Below are 12,425 nucleotides of genomic sequence, written 5' to 3' on the forward strand. Positions count from 1 at the left end.
CAACCGCTGGGCGAACGCTAGTATGTCTAAATCCGTAAAGTTTTGGCTGAGTTGGGCACTCCGCACATTAGGCGTCTAATCATGGTAGTGTAATCTTTTCGCCATACTAAGGTATGAAGCTTTTATGCCAAACTCATGTATTTCAATGAAGCTCCGCTGTACATTACGATTCGTAATCTTGTTTTCGCCTAATCATAAAATCTTCATGAATCGAAGCGCCCAACATTGTAAAGCGGTTGGCGTGTTGAAATCGTCATTTGTTTACTTTTTTGTGTTGGAAATAAAAATTATTTATCATTTCAATAGAAAATAATTGAAAATAGATCATAAATGTCATCCTAAAATTTGCGTAAATTGTACTGAACCATAAGCATTTATTATTTCACTGCAGAAATATTTACGGGAAGGTGTAGTTGAGAAAAAAAATGTTTAATATGACATTAGCAGGGCGCGCAAGTGGACAGAGGTCGAGTCGTCGTGCATCCGTTTCGGCATGATGAAACTATTACCATACTATGATTGGATGTACGGAGTGCCTTGCTCAAGTTTTTCTTAAACCAATCTTTGAAAAACCATCAAAACTAACATCATACATCTCATTGTTATGATTCCGTAGAAAATTTAACCCGTAGCCGTAGCCCAGGTAAATTGTTTATAATTCCAGTGGAAAAACAGTACCGGTTTTTTTTTTATGGGGAGTGCTGCAGTCTCATGTACATATGGGACGATTCACGTCAACTTGCCCAGAGCTCTGCCCAAAATTTCAATCAATGGAAACCAAGGCGTATTTAATAAGGTGGTATCGGTACGCCAACAACAAAATGTACATGTATTTTGTTTTTGCTTTTGCGGCGAGGACTGTCAAAAATTTCATAGGAATGATGTGAAAGAGAACAAAAAACAATAAACAATCAACTGCTCCAACCAATCAACAGCAGCCATTTGACATATGAAGCCGTGAGGCGAAGGAAAATAAAACGGTGCTGCTATCACCTGTTAAATACGCCTTGATGGAAACGAACATGCAATATGTCAAAATACCTATAAACTAATATACATACATTTTCAATTAAACGTGGCAAATTAGAAAATTCAAAAGTCGTCTTTATTTCTTTAATATACTTATTCATTTCTTTCTGTAGATGATGACAGAAAGCTATATCACGACTTATTCTATAGCTTTCGGGGTCGTTGATCACGAATCTGAAGTAAGTTTTTTAATTCAAAATGGTCAATCCAATATGGCAGAAATTTTTTAAACAATTTAGGGGACTCACCTGGAGTTCGTTAATCGAGCCAGATTTCAAAAATGGAAAATGACGGATCCAATATGGCAGACAAAGAAGTCAAAACCGATTGGACTCGCTTAAAAATTTACAACTGGGGGTTTTAATTTAAAATCAGATTTTAAAAATTCAAAATGGAAGATCCATATTTGATCTACCATTTATTACGGAAAGGTTAAAAGAAAAGTATGTACATGGCGTATGAGTTACCCAGACGAGATGAGCATGTTACTCATACGCTATGTACTTTCGTTTTTGTTTTTAGCTTTTCCGTGATAAATGGTAGATCAAATATAGATCTTTCGTTCTGAACTTTTAAAATCTTATTTCAGATTAATAACACTGGTCTACAAGGGTTTTGCGAATAAGACGGGACCTGGTGTTTCCGAACGGATTTTTCGTGCTGAACACGAATCTGGGGTCCAAAACTTCCCATCACGTCACGTTTTCGAGAAAAAAGGGGTTGAAACCCCTAAAAACAGCGTTTTTGGACATTTTCGAAAAATTGTAGAGCTGAACCCTGACGTGCTACAAACTTTGTATATGTCAGAAATTAAAGGCTAAATCGTGCCCTTTCGAATGAGCCCTATGCCGAATTAATCGCATGCACCCTTAGATCAGGGGGTGTATTTGTGTCTAGGAGTCCAGGGAAAATTGATCGCAGAAAGAATTTCATCTTAAACTCTAAATTAAGTAAGTAAAATTTTTAAAATCTAACTGCAGATTCGTAATCAGCGACTTTTAATATAGTTAAAACCTTGGCATTATTAATTTTCTATGATCGTTTAAGATTAAATTCTTTCTGTGATCAATTTTTCCTGCACCCCTAAACACAAATACACCCCCTGCTTTAAGGGTGCACGCGATCAATTCGGCATAGGGCTCATTCGAAAGGGCACGGTTTAGCCTTTAATTTCTGATATATGCAAAATTTGTACCACGTCAGGGTTCAGCTCTATAATTTTTCGAAAATGGCCAAAAACGCTGTTTTTAGGGGTTTCAACCCCTTTTTTCTCGAAAACGTGACGTGATGGGACATTTTTGACCCCGGATTCGTGTTCAGCACGAAAAATCCGTTCAGAAACACCAGGTCCCGTCTTATTCGCAGAAAAAAAGTTGAAATTTGTAGACCAGTGTAATCAGCGACCTTAAAAACCTCCGAGTAACGAACTCTGAGTTCGCAAAATTAAAAAAAATCGTCCGCCATATTGGATCCACCATTTTGAGTCTGTAAAAATAAAAACGTTTACTTCAGATTCGTAATCAGCGACCCCGAAAACTATAAAATAAGTCGTGACCTAGCTTTGTGTCATCATTTCCAGAAATAAATTAATAAGTATATACGCTTCTTCGCGAAAAGTGCGTTTTTAAAGCGGTGCAGTAAAGACGCAATATTCAATTTTTTTTTTCCACGTTTTAATTGAAAGTGAATAAGTTTTCAAATATTTTGACATATTGCATGTTAATTTTCATTGATTTGTTATATAAAAAAAAATATTTATTGGACCACAAAGTAGTGCATTATCATCTGTTACCACCTCAGTAAGGTTGTAAGCCACGCAGAGTCTGTGAAAAAACTCCGGAAACATTGACGGAGGATGCATCAGACTAGGCCGAGCCTACTTTTAAGTGCCACCAAATTATAACCTAAAAAAGTTTTATTACATAGAAGCTGAGTAGTGAATGTGGAAAAATTTCGTATATTACACAGAGGAAATTTACCCAAACGCATCAGTGCATAGCATGCATTTAGGCACCCGGTATTAGCAGTCGTGCCAAAACAAATTTATTGGCCTGCACTTAAGAATAACTTTCGATGCATGCTTAAAATCTTGGCTACTGACACCAAGGACACCTGGATTTCCCGTTGTCGAGTGGTTAGAGCCGGTGCCGTTCAGAGGCGACGTAAAATTGTAGGCTCCTCCTCGAGACATACATTTCCAATGTGCGCGAAATGTTTTTTTTTATGCGGTTCTGTTTTCACGATCCTCATAAAATTATAATTGATAAATTTTGTTTTATAAAAACTAAAATTGCTCCACTGTAACACGCCATGTTACCGCCGACCGCCTCTTGGCTTTTTGACTGCTGACTCGTGGTATGACTTTTGGATGTAACGTACCTACAACTGCAACATTAGCAGCAACAGCACAACAGCCGGCAATCGTTGTTGGTCAGAGTTGGCAGGGCGATGTCATTGTCATGAACGACAGCTCAGCGACGGCGGCAACTTGGGGCGTTATGCTGGAGGCAAACGCTCTCCTATGCTCTCTGCGCTAAGTCTTTCAACACATGCGTACAAACAAAGTACATACAATGGCAGGTCCGCCAATTGAACAAGCAAAGCAGCTGCTGTTGTTTTGACTGACTGACCGAACGAGCGACTGAGTGACGGATGTGACAGCATGCCGGATTTTTTTGGCCGGCGTGGATTACTGATTTCGTAAATTTGTAGCTTGGTCGTGTGAGTATTGTGTCTGCTATTCGCAGTGAGTCTTTCATTGCTTTCCTGCTTTTTTTTTCATATTGATCTTGTGTGGATTTAATATTTTTTGTTATTCAATTTTTGTGCTTTTTTGGTGTTGTTTTGTTGATGTTTTTAATTTCCAATGAATATTTTTTTGTAACACTTTCGGTTTCTTTAGAGCTACATCTTTTGCGCTTCGCTTTGCTGAGGGTTTTTACACAACACCCAAATCAAAAAAATTAAATAAAAAAATAAAAATAAACCGATGGCTACGGTGGATGAAGGAAGTTTCGCAATGCAGTCGGCTAGCTGCGACGTCGAGTTCGGAGAGGTCTGGGAGATGCATTTCTGAATTTCAACAAAGACTTAAAAAAAAAATTTTTTTACGATCTTCTTTAATAGACTGCGCTCAGCTGTGACTCCAGTCTGCAGTCTGTGTGTGTCATCTCTGCTACTGTTGTTGCTGCTGTTTTCTTGCCGCCTTCATCTGCTGTGGCCGCCTCTGCCACTTTTAGTTTTTCTGGCGGCTAGCTTCTCAGGCTTATATTAGTAACTGATATCATCGCTTGGCAGCATTTTGAATTTGAAAGTGAAAAGCGACGGTCGTCGGTGCTTGAAATACGCTCGCACATCGAGCAGACGCAAAAAAGACGCTTCTTAATTCGCAGTAGGTCGCTGGTGGCGTGCGCCTACAGGAAATAAAAGCAACAAACATTTTTTTTATAAAAACAAAAAATAACAGAAACTCGAAAACCGTGCCAAATTTGGTGACCTAAAATATTTTTAGTAAAACGTAAAAAAAAAAAAATTTCAAAGTATTATAACGAATAGCTGCCGTACAGGAAATACAAGTGATTGAGCCGTCTGTGTAGCGCGCATCCGTTTCCGTTGCTTTGTCTTATCGTTGTCGTTTTTGGCGCTGTCATCGTGCAACGCTTTTTGTGCGCCTGTCAACGAGTTTAACACCCGCGCGTCTCTTACCGTAACTCAGCCGCGCTTGGTTTACCAACGGAAGTTGTTAGGCAATCCAACCGACAAATTCGCCTTCGCGCCAACCACTAACACAACCAAATCAAAACAAAAACGACGCTAAAGGATTACATCGAATATTCTACTCCAGCTAACGAACATAGAGGAAAATAGATTTCAAAACAAATGGTAGGCTTAAAAAAGTATAGAAAAAGTATAAATTTTCTTTTATCGCAAGGACATATACATGAATATATTAAAATAATTGTATACAAAAAAAAGAAACAACGCCAATAATCAAAATGCAAATAAATCCCAAAAATCTAAGCAAGCGAAAACAAAAGCAAAAAATTTCTGCTTGTCAAAATCAAAATGTACATACAGCAAAAATAACAAACACTTGAATGGATATTCATCCTTGAAAGGATGTGCTTGTCAATCAAGCTATGTGCTAGACAAAAAAATGATATGTGTATGTGTGTGTGTGTGTGTGTGAGTAAATGACTGTACAAAAAATATATGCATGAATTAAGTGGTAATTTGTTTGTGTTATTTTTGTTGATGCATACATACATGGACACGGGGAAAGTGTGGAATATTTTAAAAACTAATTTTGTTATAGCAAAAAAAAACAGGATTCAATGCTCGTGTTAATCTATTTTGAATTAGGAAATGCAATGAAAAATAAACTATAAAAGATACTAAATAAAAATTGTGGAGTAAATCGTACAGCAGAAAAGCTGCAAACTAATTTTCAATGAAAAAAATATAAAAACATTCTACTACAAGTTAAAAAAATTCTCAAATAACAAAGTTACGACAACGAATTCTGATAGAGGTGATCAAAAAAAGAAAACCACGGACATTAGAGTGTATCACCAAAAAAAGGTTGCCTCCATTCACCGGAATTAAAGAGCTCAAGCTCAAACTTTTCTCTCACCTGTGGTGAAAAAATTATTTCATTTATAAAAAAAACTCGATTTTTTAAGTATTTTCTATAGATGCAGCTCAAGTAAATCTCAATATTTTTCCGAAATATTTTGGCATAGGTTTTAGAATATAATATATTTATTGCCCATGGAAAAACAGTACCGATTTTTTTTTTTTTTTTTTGTATGTAGCATGCTGAATCCTAATATACATATAAGAATGTATCAGCATTTTAAAAGCTAATGTGAGAGTTTTGATTTCTCCTAGTTTTCTACTTTTGACACTTTCTTTTGTTAAATCGGCATAAAAAACCACGCGCTGCTTTAATTTTAGTATAAGATGTGTGGAGCACTTCTGGGGAATATTTTAATCCTCAAACCCTTCGTTAGATGAACCTTTTTCAATTTTCTGTAAAACCTTCCATTTAGTAAAACTCAAGCTCGAAAAGCTGGGACAAGTATATTTTTTTGGCACCCTCTAATAGAATCAGTTGTCGGTGTCGGTAGTGTTTCTCGGTCCTTTTTAGCCTCATATCCTGTCATTCATGATTGGAAAAGTTAGGGCTGCGATAACTGAGATTTCCTAAATTTTCTCCGACCTAAAGACCTACACGTGTACATAGTGGTTGTTTGCTGTTCCGCGACCTAAGCTACCCACAAAACATGGCGGTGAAGATGAAACGCCACGCTCCCTGCTGTGGTCCAGTATGCCCCAGCTGATGGAGCCAGCGGTTTCGCTTAACGTTTTTGCGGTTTTTGCCTTCTTGAAACCGACTGTAGCGTACCTGCATACCGCCTATCATCTACTACATTCCCATATAATACCATTATGGCCAAATCAGCTGTTCGAGCATCTTTCTCAGACAACTGCCTCTATTAGGCAAGAAGTTCTGGTGAGAGACCGTTATTAGTGCTAGCAAATGCCTTCGTCAGAAAGTGATTTTCCCCCTTAGAAGAGCCAGCTGTATAGCAGTTTCTGAGTCGGAGTTTTAAGGTTATTTTCTTCAACTCCATTCAGAGCCGCTATTCTTAGAAACTCCAAGTGTGTTAAAAGTCTTCCATAAACAAGCCCATGAACGAGAGCATGTCTCTTACGTGCTCTTGTGAGACAATCAAAGCTTTTTAAGAATTTCTTGCTTAAATCATTTATGCTACACCTTTAAGTGATGTATTTTGCTAATTTTTTTATAAAAAAAAATATTTCTAACTACTACACTAAAACAAATTTTTCATTGTTACTTTCTATTCAAAAATTTTTTATTAGCTCGAGGCCGTTTTTAGTGAAACCTTATTAATTGTTGAATATAATTGTTATAAGGCCATAAAAATAACAAAAATATTATTACTTTCTCGAATATTTTCCATTGTATCGCACGCAGAGACTTGCAATTCAATTCAATTCAATTTTTTGACCCACTTACTTTTGATGTATTCTAAATATTTTCCACAAAGTATTAACCCAATAAATGAATTCTGAATGTACTGTGTACATACATACAAATATGTGTAGTATGCATTTACAGTTTTTTTGGTTAAAAAGAATCCACAAGCATTTTTATAGTAAAAATCTCTTTTACAATTCATTCCTGCATACATACGTATGCATGTATATATATACACTTTATATATCTGTATGTATGCATATATACAGATGTTTACAAAAAAAATAAACAAAAAAATGCAAAAGTTAAAAGCGTAAATTTGTAACAAAATCGCAGCGAGCGAAATTCGAAAGAATTTAGAATGAAAATATTCCATATACCCACACATCTATATAGATATTTATGTATGTAAATAAATAAGAGATACAAATTTGATAAACCCTCAACGAAATCCGCAAAAATTCAAAGTATTCCCACAAAACACAGCCAACAGAACTCCAAACAACCAAAAAATTTTGCGCAAAAAAAAAACAATGCATTTGATTGCGAAACAACTTAATATTTACATGCATATACGTACATACATATATACGTACGTATGAACTGGAAATGTGTCGAAAAGAGCGTGTTGAACACATACGGACAAGTTTACGAATAAACCCGGAACAAGGCATTTCAAGTATTGGAATTTTAGTCAAAATTGTGCAAAACGTTTTAGAGTTAGTTTGTTTGTAAGACGTATTTGCCAAATTTAGTGAAGTTGGATTTGATTTTCCCTTCGTTTTTTTTTCATATTCCCTTTGAAAGTCCTATAGTTGATTTTTGTTACAATAGCTTTGTTCCACACGTTTTCCGTGTAAGTTTTTTTTTTTTTGTAATGAAACGATGCTAACTTGAATTTAGTGGCATTATAAAAAATAATACCAATTTCATCAAAAAATTCATGGATATGAAAAATATAAGCTATAGAAACAGTGGTGAAAATATAAATAGGAAAGAGACAGTTTGACGCCTCTTTTCGATTAATTAAAGTTTACTATCTTTTTAATGAAAGTATAGCTCGTTATCGAACAAAGTAAGTAAAAATTTCAAACTTTGTACAAAAATTGTCGCAACTCGACAAGGTTTGATAAAAATTTTGAGCTTATTAATTAGATTTCTTCGAACCATTCTGTGTATGCAGTTTTGAAGCCCATTCAATTTTAGTATCTAGGTGCAAATTTTAGGTAGCTAAATATGTAGGACTTACCGTTGATTTTTGGGAATTTTTTTTTTTTTGTGGAAGGTCTTGCTCACTTGCTGAATACAATAAAATTTTCGAAAATACTTTGTATGGAAGAAAACGCGCGAACAAAAAATTTTCAAAAATCAACGGTAAGTCCAAGACACTTCGAACTTGCACTTTGTTCAAAAACGCCCCATATCAGCACATTCTCAATACATTTTGAAGTGAGTTTGAATCTAATTCTAAAATAGGGCGTTCTGCAGCCCTGCTGCTCAGCTGCTCTTATCAGAGCAGATAAATGTCCCGCTGGAAGTCATTAAGTAAATAATTGTTGAAAGCTTTGTACCAAAATGTTCCAACAATAAGTAAATTTTGGGCGAGACGAAGGGCGCCGGGTACGCTAGTATTTACATGTGTATTTCTCCAAGAAAATTTATAACAAAAGCAAAGTGCCTTTTCAAGCAACAGAAATAATGGAAAATATTTCTCGTGATTTTTCGTGAGAACTGGATTCTAAGCTTAATGCAGAAATGTTCCACAGCATCTAAATAGATGAATTTCTGCACCAAAAATAGAATTTTTTTAAAAAATTTCGTTTAGATCTTTTTGGCAGTCAAGCATCGATAAAAAAACGCTTCTTAGTTTTCTATGCAGGGAAAATTATTTCGAATTTCTTTCTCAGAACATACGTTCATTAGACTGCATCGCTCCATACAAAAAAAAATCGGTACTGTTTTGCCATTGAAATTATAAAATCTATTATATTTTAATACTTCCACAAAAATATCTCAGAAAAATATCACCATTTACGTCAGCTGGACCGATTTGAAAATACCTCCCAGAATGGAGTTTTTTATGAATAAAAATAGTTTCTAAAAGATATTTTTTGAAAAAAATCCTCTCAAATGAAAAAAACGGTTTAGGCTAAAAAAATTGCATAAATATATTTTGAAAAAAATTTAACAATTTTTTTTGAGATTTTTGATGCGATTTCTGTTTCAATGAACTTCTGCATTAAAAATAAAATTTTTGAAAAAAATCTCGCTTACATCTTTTTGCCAGGCAGGGCTCGATATACTATTTAAAAAAAGACTTCTAGTTTTTTAAGTAGGGGGGAATTATTTCGCATTTTTTTCTCAAAACTTATGTGCATGCTTTTTTGTAGCTATATTTAAAAATTAAGTGGGTGTCTTTTTTCCAAATATTTTTCTACTTCAATGTGGACTTTACCACCCGTTTTAGAAATATTCTTCTTGTTTATTTTTTATTTTTTCTCGTTCCTCCTTGTCAACTCGTAGTGTTCTTTGCAGTGCGAATTAACTGTATTTTTTTGTACTTTTATCTTTCATGCTAATAACTGTTTTTTTTTTCTCAATGTACGTACTATTTTTTTAATCTCTCTCAGCTTTTAAAGTTAACCCTGCTGTTGGTGTTTACTCTAAGTACTGTTTGAATCCGTAGTTTGCTATTTACTTATTCTTTAACATTTTATATTTACCTTATGTTTTTTTAATGAACTTTACGTTTGTACTCTGCATTTGCACTTGCTCGTTTATTTTTATGCTAGCTATTTTAACGCTTATCCCTAACGCTTAGTAAAATACAAATGAAACTTTACTATTTACTTTTTACATTAACTTTATACACCTGCAACTGTGCGTATTGTTGTCAAGTGAGAAAAATGGTAGAAGTCAGAAAAAACGCAAATTTTCTTGAATAAAATTATTCGTGTAACGCCAAAAAGCTTTTAAATTGATGCAATTTTTTTTTGTTTTTAGTAATTGAGTGGAGGGTAGTTGACATAGCCCTTATTCCTTAGGTTGGCTAAGAGTACCAACTGGTCTAACCATTTGGCTATAAAGAGTACGGCGTTGTATTCTTGGGCCCACAGCCAGTTATTTCACACCTTAGGGCATAAAACTAGGTGAATACTCCGCACAACGAGGACTAACAGACATCGAGGAGCTGCACTGGCTTTTCTTAAGATAGTAGGACTGCAACAACTTTTAGGTATTTGACCGATCACTTAGCGTACCAATTTCACAAAGTATCAAGCTCTCTTATTGCATACTAAGGATCTAAACTAATTATCTTTTTCACCCCATACTTTGTATTACTTTTGACATTCTAGTCAGTCTTGGGGGTACTCCATGGACTCGTAGTACATCCGTCCACTCGAGAATCGTCTGTTCCGCTACCCGCAAGTAATGTCTTCTACCATCAAATACCGTCACTAAAAACTATAAAGTTACCATACAACTCGTAAGGACTGGAACACTAGGCCTTAGCACATACGCAACTCTATAGCCATATACAAGTATACTGATGGCTCCAAACTCGACGGAAAGGTCGGAGAATGAGTTGGAGCTGGAAACTTATTTCCGGCTTCCTGACTACTCTGGTGTATACCATGCCGAGGTGGTGACTATCCAGGAGGCCGGCCACTCAACACCTGATAATAAGACCCAAGGAGGAAAGAAAGGCTTTACCTTTTCTGGCAGCCAATCGGCTTTGAAGGCTCAAGACTCTTAGGTGGGCAAAACAAGATCTCGCACTGAACGCCGCAGTTCTCTAAAGCTATACGGCCCACCATTATAAAATAGAACTAATATGGGTGCCTGGATACTAAAATATTGAGGGTCACTGCAAAGCCAATAAATTGGCTACTAATGGTACGTCCGACCCCATTCATCCGAGAAAGGGCATGTCCGCAAATGTCCACTTTTCAACAAAATATTGGAAACAGCATCAGAAAAGCAGCAAATTAGCGCCGGAGAAGAAAAGGAAAGTGTAAATTACCTTGGCTGTCACTGTACAGCTCTTAGCAGAAGACAAAGGCATGCGCTCGGAAAACCATCTCTGCAAAACCTTAGAAATGGTTGGATCTCGAGTAAGCGTCGCAACATTTGGGAGGAGAGAAGATCGGATATGGCTTCACAATAGGCCAACATTCGGCCTAAATGTAGAGGAAACCACTCTCTGTAGCCATTTCAACCTAACCTAGGGTACTTCAAGTAGCCTCCATTTCAATTCGTATTGATACAGGTTCGCAGGACTCTTGTAATGGCTGTATAGACGAAGCAGTGGAGCTTACACAAAGTTACGCCGACATCAAATTACTTGCTAGCCAGGTCCGGGAGCGTCCTTATCGGACAATCTATTTTACCACTGCATTAAGTTACCAATACGTCAAGCATTCGAAAGAGCAATAGTGATTGACTGAAGTAGAAATAAGAGAGGAAAAGTCAGAAACGTCGAGGATTCCGAATGTGAAGTTATGACAAACGAACAGTCGAGGGTTCCGAACGAGGAGCTAACAAAATATTGAGTTTACAAGTAAACGCACCTGACATTGAAAATATCAAATTAGTTACAAGTCTATGGGCACTGGTAATTGTAGGAAAACTTCCGCTTTTGGACCAAAAAAACCGAAAGCTTCGCGCTTCATGGATTGCGCTACTACAGCATATAATCAAAAATTTAAAATTTCTTTATATCAAATGATAGGTAAGGTTCGTAATTTTCGAATATGCCTTATTGGGCAATAGAAATAATACCTAAGCAAATGCCATTTCCTAAAATTTCAGACTTTTTACGCGATTTGTTCAAATAAATTTAAGTGAATTATTTTTGACTATAACTTTACTTAACTTTCAAAAAAATTTTAAAACATATATCAAATCACTTTATGAGGTTCTGAAAGCACTGGTATGCCAGTGGATTGGCCATGTAAAAGATCGCACTGAAGATGACACAACGTCGAAAGCTTCTATCTCCAAACCACATTTGACAAGGCATGATGGTATTTGGAACCACAGGCACACAATATCCGTTTGTAAAAAGACCAATATTATACAAAAAAAATTAATACCTTTGTTGGAAAAAATGAGCACCCGCTGAGGGCACCCTATGTTCTCTGCAAATAAAACGCATATACTTGTCGTTATTCCCTAATATTATAAGCTAGGGATTACGACAAAGGGACACCAGTAAAAAGTACTTTAATTTTGACATTATCCAGCGGATCTTACTACGCTCCACCTGTTTAAGTCTTCTCTAAATTCCTCTAAATTTGTGTGTGAATCTCCATAAAACATTAAAACTCTTTCCAGATCCAAACAGCATTTCATGTCAATTGAAACTCTAAAAAACTGCATTCATTTGCAT

General features: G+C 36.0%; 1 long non-coding RNA gene across 1 annotated transcript; it reads left to right on the forward strand.

The window, feature by feature from the left end:
• Positions 1-3,417: 3,417 nt before the first annotated feature.
• LOC108375199 (uncharacterized) lies at positions 3,418-4,954 on the forward strand. Its single transcript, XR_001849136.1, has 3 exons — positions 3,418-3,750; positions 3,932-4,084; positions 4,156-4,954. It is a non-coding gene; the product is annotated as an uncharacterized LOC108375199 (long non-coding RNA).
• The last annotated feature ends 7,471 nt before the right edge of the window (positions 4,955-12,425 follow it).

This window comes from Rhagoletis zephyria, unplaced genomic scaffold (assembly GCF_001687245.7).
Source record: "Rhagoletis zephyria isolate East Lansing unplaced genomic scaffold, Rhagoletis_zephyria_1.1 Rzeph_scaffold_08620, whole genome shotgun sequence".
In the NCBI taxonomy this organism is placed as follows: domain Eukaryota; kingdom Metazoa; phylum Arthropoda; class Insecta; order Diptera; family Tephritidae; genus Rhagoletis; species Rhagoletis zephyria.